Source organism: Haliotis rufescens, unplaced genomic scaffold (genome assembly GCF_023055435.1).
Source record: "Haliotis rufescens isolate VD_foot unplaced genomic scaffold, xgHalRufe1.0.p SCAF_5, whole genome shotgun sequence".
NCBI classification, from domain to species: domain Eukaryota; kingdom Metazoa; phylum Mollusca; class Gastropoda; order Lepetellida; family Haliotidae; genus Haliotis; species Haliotis rufescens.
Genome location: NW_025964223.1, coordinates 6813590 through 6820735, shown reverse-complemented (window position 1 = coordinate 6820735; position 7146 = coordinate 6813590). Strand labels below are relative to the sequence as shown.

General features: G+C 39.9%; 1 protein-coding gene across 3 annotated transcripts in view; it reads left to right on the top strand.

Annotated features, from left to right (window-relative positions):
- The first annotated feature begins 1341 nt into the window (after positions 1 to 1341).
- The window catches only part of LOC124125920 (cornifelin homolog), a 31194-nt gene continuing 25389 nt past the window's right edge, over positions 1342 to 7146 (top strand). For 2 of the 3 annotated variants that reach the window (XM_048384375.1, XM_046489316.2), the window contains exon 1: positions 1342 to 1493. The gene's annotated coding sequence lies outside the window, so the exon portion shown is untranslated. Of the gene's footprint in view, positions 1507 to 7146 lie in introns of all 3 variants that reach the window. The other variant, XM_046489317.1, reaches the window with a different exon arrangement.

The following is a 7146-nucleotide window of genomic DNA, read 5'->3' as shown; positions in this document are numbered from 1 at the left end:
ACCAGAGGGAAAAGGGCTTCACTTTTGAGCACCGTGTTTGCTACTGCAATATGATACACTTAAGTGTTATATAGGTAGATATGATATTATAATTAGTCTATAGATGTAAAGTATGTGTTGTAATTTTAGAAACGCTTTGACAGTTATTATCACGTGTCGTGTCAGTCCTATGACATTCGCGAATATCCACTTGCAGAAAACATCCTGTGTTGGTTTAACATGAATTAGTAAAGGTTAATTAGGTATGCCGAACACGTTAATTAATGAAAGAAGAGTAGTCAAAACACTGTCATTTCGAATTCCTGCCCAGGACATTACACCCCTGCACGCTAAGGTCGGTGAGAAACCTTCTCATCAAAGTAAAGACACAGTCAAGACACTGACTTTCGGTATGAACTCTCGGTATGTAGCTATAATTATCAGTTTATTACATTGCTGAAGATACATTTTGATTCAAACTCAATTAAATGAGCAAAACTATCCGTTTCTGGACATTTGAGATCTGCCTAGATATGCACGATTCGTTTTATTATTCTGCAATCCATTTTAAGTATTACCCGCTGGCCCGGCCCGACTTTTAGGCAATCCCAAGGTGTACCTTCCGTTTCAACCAAACACCTGTTGATACAACCAGTGCCTTGTCTCTGCTGCAAAGACATTCAAAAGAATAATTAAATATAAAGTAGTGCAATAGATGAGGTCTATAAGTTGACAGCCTGTCCATTGCAGTTCACCTATAGGTAGCTAACATCAATATCATCCTATATCTGCTAAACAAATTGAATAGGGCGAACAAATAATGAAGAATATTTTGTGATAAACAACATGATGTTGATTGACCAAGGTTCCAACATGCAATGTCTGACGCAATTCCCAATATTGACTTGTACCATTAAGTCCGTGTTTTTTTAGGTGAACACTTCACTTGACTCTGCATGTGTTTGGTGGGGACAGGATACGCTCACCTTTTCGCGAACACTTGATATTATCACTATTTGATAATGATTCATAATATAGTCGGAATCGAACAATGGACCCTAAGATTTCTTATGAATATGGTGAGAATTTTGTCGCATGTATTGTATTTATGGGTTCTGATGAAAAGGAGGGAGACACTTAATAAGCAAGTGATATCTAGAGCAATCGCCCATACACAAACAATGTGTGACGTGAGTTTATTTCTAATAAATATGAACATGCATTTGAGATGTGTTTAGGTAAGGTCAAAATGTCCTTTTCCCAATCTACTATCAGCTATCAGGCTAACCACGACCTGTCAACAAAATTCAGCCACTTTTGTGGGTTTTTTTGCACACCGTTTTTATGACACCATTCAAACTTCAAGATTGGATTGGATGTTATTTATCTTCCTGACTAGAGAGTGAAGTCCAACGACCATGTCCTAGAGAGGCAGTGCATTTGTCTGGCCGTTTCTACATCACATGTGGAAATTTAAACACAGCAATACAAACCTTGGTGGACTGGACGGTGAGGTGAGGTGTAGAAGTATGTCAAATCTCAAATGTTCATTTTTTTCTATACATCTTGTCTTCTTTTGGGGCTGTTTGCATCCTTACAACACACCGCCAACATGTTCTGTTGATTGCCAAGTTTCATCAGGTCTTTGCTTGATTTTATCCATTCGTCACCATCACTCGATACCTCTTTGTATGTCTGTATTCATTTGTTATTTTCGAATATCCTATTCTTAGTTTGGAGAGTATACTTCAAGCTTATTTTGTCCTTGTTTTGTCAAAACCTTAGTTGTTCATCAGAATGTTGGAATATAGGGGAATATCAAAGTTGAATTCAAAATGGCTGACTGGTATAAGGCAGCTGACAGATAAGGTGAGTGAGTGTGAGTGAGGTATTTTTTAACGTCACATGGGCAATATTTCAGCCATATCGTGACAGATTAGGCTGATAACAAATGGGTCAGACGACCGACCCTTTAGTGTTGAGCTTTCCTCGAAAAAACTTATCAACTACCTGTACACATTTCTTAGAAATAGATCCACGTTGCTCAAGGTTTCCTCTTGATTAAAACCCATATCACTAACGTCTACAAGATTAAGTTTTATCTGTATATTAGGTTATAACAAAACCAGGCCTTATATTGTAATATTCTGTAAGTCAAATTAAAAGAAAGTTTTCAAGGTTTTAGCAGATTCAAAATTGCGGTCGTGCTTCATGGCGAGAATGGCGAGAGCCCTAAATGAAGTAGGCTAATGCGCTTCTGGACCCGTTGCTGCCATAATTGAAATCAAGCGGTTGACGACGTTTTTTTAATTATGCAGCCATGTCACAAAGAGTTGAAAGCTTTGTGTAAAATATTCCGTGCCTGTATTGCTTATCTGGTTAAAAAGCCATTGGATAGTCTAATACAAATACATAAAACTAGATATATTCTAGGTAGACGTGTCAGTGAAAACACGAGACTAGTGCATGGTATCTTGTTTCAGACATAAAAAAGCCTTACACATCTGGAGTACTATTACTTATAGATTTTGAAAAAGCATTTGACTCTGAAGTTTTACTCAATAATTCATCACTATGTTCCATACAAATATGGCTTCGGAATAAATGTGATTAAATTACAAAAGCAAATATACCCACTTCGTGTGTAATCCAAAATGGTCATCTATCTTCATTCTGTAGTAGTGATCAAGGTTGTAGACAAGGAGATCCCCTATAACCATGTATGTTTCCTCTAGTTGCTGAAATCGTTTGGTGCATGATAAAAATAATAACATGAAAAGGATTACTCGACATGATGTCGAACATAAACTTGGACAATGTGCTGACGACACAGAGCTATTTCTGGACGGCACAGGAGAATGCCTCTATAGAAATATTAAATATATTCTTTAGAATGTCAGGGTTGAAAATGAATGTAGATAAGACCAAAGCCATATAGATTGGTTCCAAGGCAGGATGTCAAAAGTAAAAAAAAACTATTTGAGACCACTGAGATAAAGTTAAATCCATATATTAAGGATTTGTGGGTGATTAACACGAGAAAAAGGATTGAACATATTAATAGAATATTATCTAGTTGAAGAAAGAGGAATTTAACAATCGTGGGAAAAAATACAGTTATTAAAATACTGGCTCTGTTTTTCTTTTTCACAAACTAATTTCCCGTCCCAGCCCTTCGACTGACTTTATTCCAAAACTTAACAGAATGTATTATAGTGAGTAAGTATGGTTTTACGCCGCTTTTTCAGCAATATTCCAGCAATTTCACGGCGGGGGATACCGTGCAATGGGCTTCACACATTGTGCCCATGTGGGGAATTGAACCCGGATCTTTGGCGTGATGAGCGGACACTTTCACCACTAGGCTACCCCACCACCCAGAATTATTATAAATTCATTTGGAATCACAAAATAGATAAAATAAAGATATCTAACCAAATACAAAAAATAAGGACTCCTTAAAATTATCAAGTCAAAGAAGACATGTACTAAACCCAATACTAAAATCCTTCTTTCAAAGACAAAAAGAGATGTTGTTTGTTTGTTTGTTTGTTTGTTATATAACGCTGCACTCATGTCGGTAGACAAGGCGCTAATATCGACAAATAGACAAAATAGAGAAAGGTTGATAAGAAAAATACTTTGTAGTTATTGGGAACATTCTGGAGAAAGTATGAGTCAAACTCTGACATTAATGATTAAATCTTATCCCAAGACCTTTGCCCGCCGTGATATTGCTGGAATATTACTAAAAGCCATACTCACTCACTCACACCCCAAGACCTGTGGCTAAGTCACAATGTAAAAACTCAACATTAATTATTAGAAATTAGGCCCAAAGAGGCATTTACACAATAAAAGATATATGTAACGAATGAAGTTTCATACCCTTTGAGAGCTCACGGATAAAAAAAACCCCATTAATGGTCATGCCCGATTATTTCTTGGCATACCAGTCTTTGAAGGACGCTGTAGTCTACGATTCGTTTTATAAAAAAACACCTGGACGAATGGTTGAAACCAACAGAAGGACCAAATGGTATTATGAACAACTTATTACATCTGTAATCTCGGTTTGTTATGAATGGCAGGCAATGTTTGACAGAGAAATCTCCTAGAAAGAAGTGTTTACTCAATAAAGAACGTGTTCTAAAGATGTAAATCTTCTAGACTTTCAGTTCAGGTTCTTGTATAAAATATGAACACAACAAAGGAACTCCATAATATGGAATGAATTGAAAATGACATAATATTCCACGGCTTATCTCTGCTTCACGCTGTTTCCTTTTACGTATGCTTCTTTTCTCAATCCCACTCCTTGTTGTCTTACCAGTAGTATGTCGTGCACATACCTGTGGTGGTACATTGGAGGAGAGACGTTTTTCCTCACTCGTCTTGAAATCATTTAAATTTGATGCCTCAGATATCTTTTACAGGAATGTTTCCTTTTCTATCTGCCTTCTTTATGGTAAGCTAACCCCTGTACCGAAAATGGAGCCATCCTTTGAAACTTAGAAATGGGAGTTGCCTTATTCGAGATAATTCCTACCCAACTGCTATTCTGTCCCAGAGAGAGGAAGTCCCCAACAAAGTGAATAGGTGTTCTTCTTTCACTAGGTGAGAGGGCTACATTTGACAATCGTGAGGAAACTGGAAGGACCATATGGCACTCTGGATAATCCGGAAGCTTTTGTTACAGTGCATATATTTCATTACACTTTTTATATTTTTAACAAATTAAACTTAAACTGGGAAATTCTAAAATTCGAAAGTCGCTAGACCAGTATTTCTCGTTTTTATCGCCACTGGTCGACCATGACGGCCGCTCCTTGGCAAGCTCATTCACGCCAACAGTAAATTACGTAATCATAGATAAAGTCGGCGCGTTCGTCCGCCCCGGCCCTTGTTCTATTAATAATGTTTTGTTACCAGCTGGCGCACGTTTTGACCATCATCTAAAACCGTAATTAAAATAAACTCTTGTTAGGCAATACTGATACTATTCTATTACCACCTGCTTTTGTGTAGTCAACTTGGACAGCCTAGCGCAGATAACAGAGACCGAAATTACAACTTCAAAGTAATTGTTCATGTGATAAGAGTAGAGCTGTGGGGGTATATAACTCCTTGGGCGTTGGTCCTCAGCACACTTGCTTGAATAAACCCTAAGGACCTCACAGCTCTCTTCTCTCTTGTTTCAAGGCTAGCTCTCAATAGCTAATTCCCCAAATCGAGGCCTGACAGTTATTGGGATCACCCCAACAGGGCTGTCTTAATTGGTGGAGACGTTCGATCCTCGGTGCCTGGAGCCAGCCTTGTGAACTACAAGTTGAGACTGTGACATTACCTGTACCTGACTCCACACTACCACCACCACCTCCATGGCTTGACACCACACTATGCCTGCTAACACCATCGTCCCCTACAGAAGCAACAACACAGTCAGTCTCATCTTACCCAGCAACAACCCCCAGTAATGGCACAGATACATCTCCCCAAATACACAGGTCAGAAGGATGCTGAAAGTTGGTGGGCAGATTTCTACAATTTCAACTTCCTCCATGGTCACACAGACACCCAATCCTGTAGAATTCTGCCCTTCTACCTGGACGGAGCTGCTAAAGTATGGTTCAGGGACCTGCCTGCGCACACACAGCTGGACATCCACTTGCTGAAAGTAGCCTTTCAGCAACGATTTCGAAGTTCATCAGCCTTCAATTTTAGTCTTCTTGATATGACACAGAAGGAACAGGAGGACTTTGGAGACTTCATCACCAGGGTCCAAGCATCCGCGTTACACTCCTGCTTACCACAATCTGTGATAGTAGCCATTGCAATCAATGGGCTACTCCCACAGATTAAGCAGTGGGTGTATATGAAGGAGCCACTGACCCTGGATGAGGTTCGTCACCATGCCCAACTGGCTGTACAATCGCAGGCCCCAAGCAAGGAAGAGGTCAGCTTGGTCCAACAAGTTGAGCAATTAACGAACTTGGTGACCATGCTGATCACTACAAACAAGGTCTGTGCTGTACAATCAGCAACTCCCTCATCCCACCATCAGCAGCACGAGCCCCAGGTCCAGCAACAGCCACCCTCCCCATCACCAAGATACCACCAGCAACCACAACAGGAACAATACCAACCACAAGAGGATCCATACCAACCACAAGAGGATCCATACCAGTCACCACAGCAGTACCAACCACAGAAGAATCCATACCAGTCACCACAGGAACAATACCAACCACCACAGGATCCATACCAGTCACCACAGGAACCATACCAGTCACCACAAGAACCATACCAACCACCACAGGAACCATACCAGCCACCAAAGGAACCATACCAACCACCACCACAGCAGTACCAACCACTACAACATCAATACCAGATACGGCAGGAACAATATCAACCACTACAGGAACAATACCAACCATCACCACAGCACTATCAGCCACCACAGAATCGTTGATGCCGTAGGTGACAGCCATTCCAAAATCTTTAGTGTCCTTGATTGTGCTAGTGGCTTTTGGCAAATACCACTCCACCCAGATACAAAACACAAGTCAGCCTTCATTACGCTTGATGGTGTTTTTGAATGGAATCACCTTCCTTTCGGCCTCAAAAATGCTCCTATGGCATTTCAGCAAACCATTTCAGAGGCACTAAAAGAGATGAATTGGCGTTACATATTGATATATGTTGATGACATAATAATATTTTCTAAAACCTTTTCTGAACATTTGAATCAGCTCAAGGCAGTATTCCAAAAGACCAGTGAAGCAGGCCTCACTCTAAAACCCAGCAAATGTAAATTTGCGACAAAACAAAATACCTACTTAGGGCATATCTTCAGCAAAGATGGCATCCATGTTGATCCTTCCAAAATAGATTCAGTCACACAGATTCCACCTCCTAAAAATGTCCATGACGTGCGCCATTTCCTAGGTTTGGCATCCTATTATCGAAAATTTGTAGCAAACTTTTTCGGGCATTGCCTCCCCTCTTTACAATCTTCTTAAAAAAGATGCATCTTTCGAATGATCATACAATTGTCAACAGGCATTTGAAAAGCTAAAACATGCCCTTACAACTGCACCTATCCTCGCATACCCTGACAAAAACCAACCCTTCATCCTCACAACTGATGCATCACAAACTGCA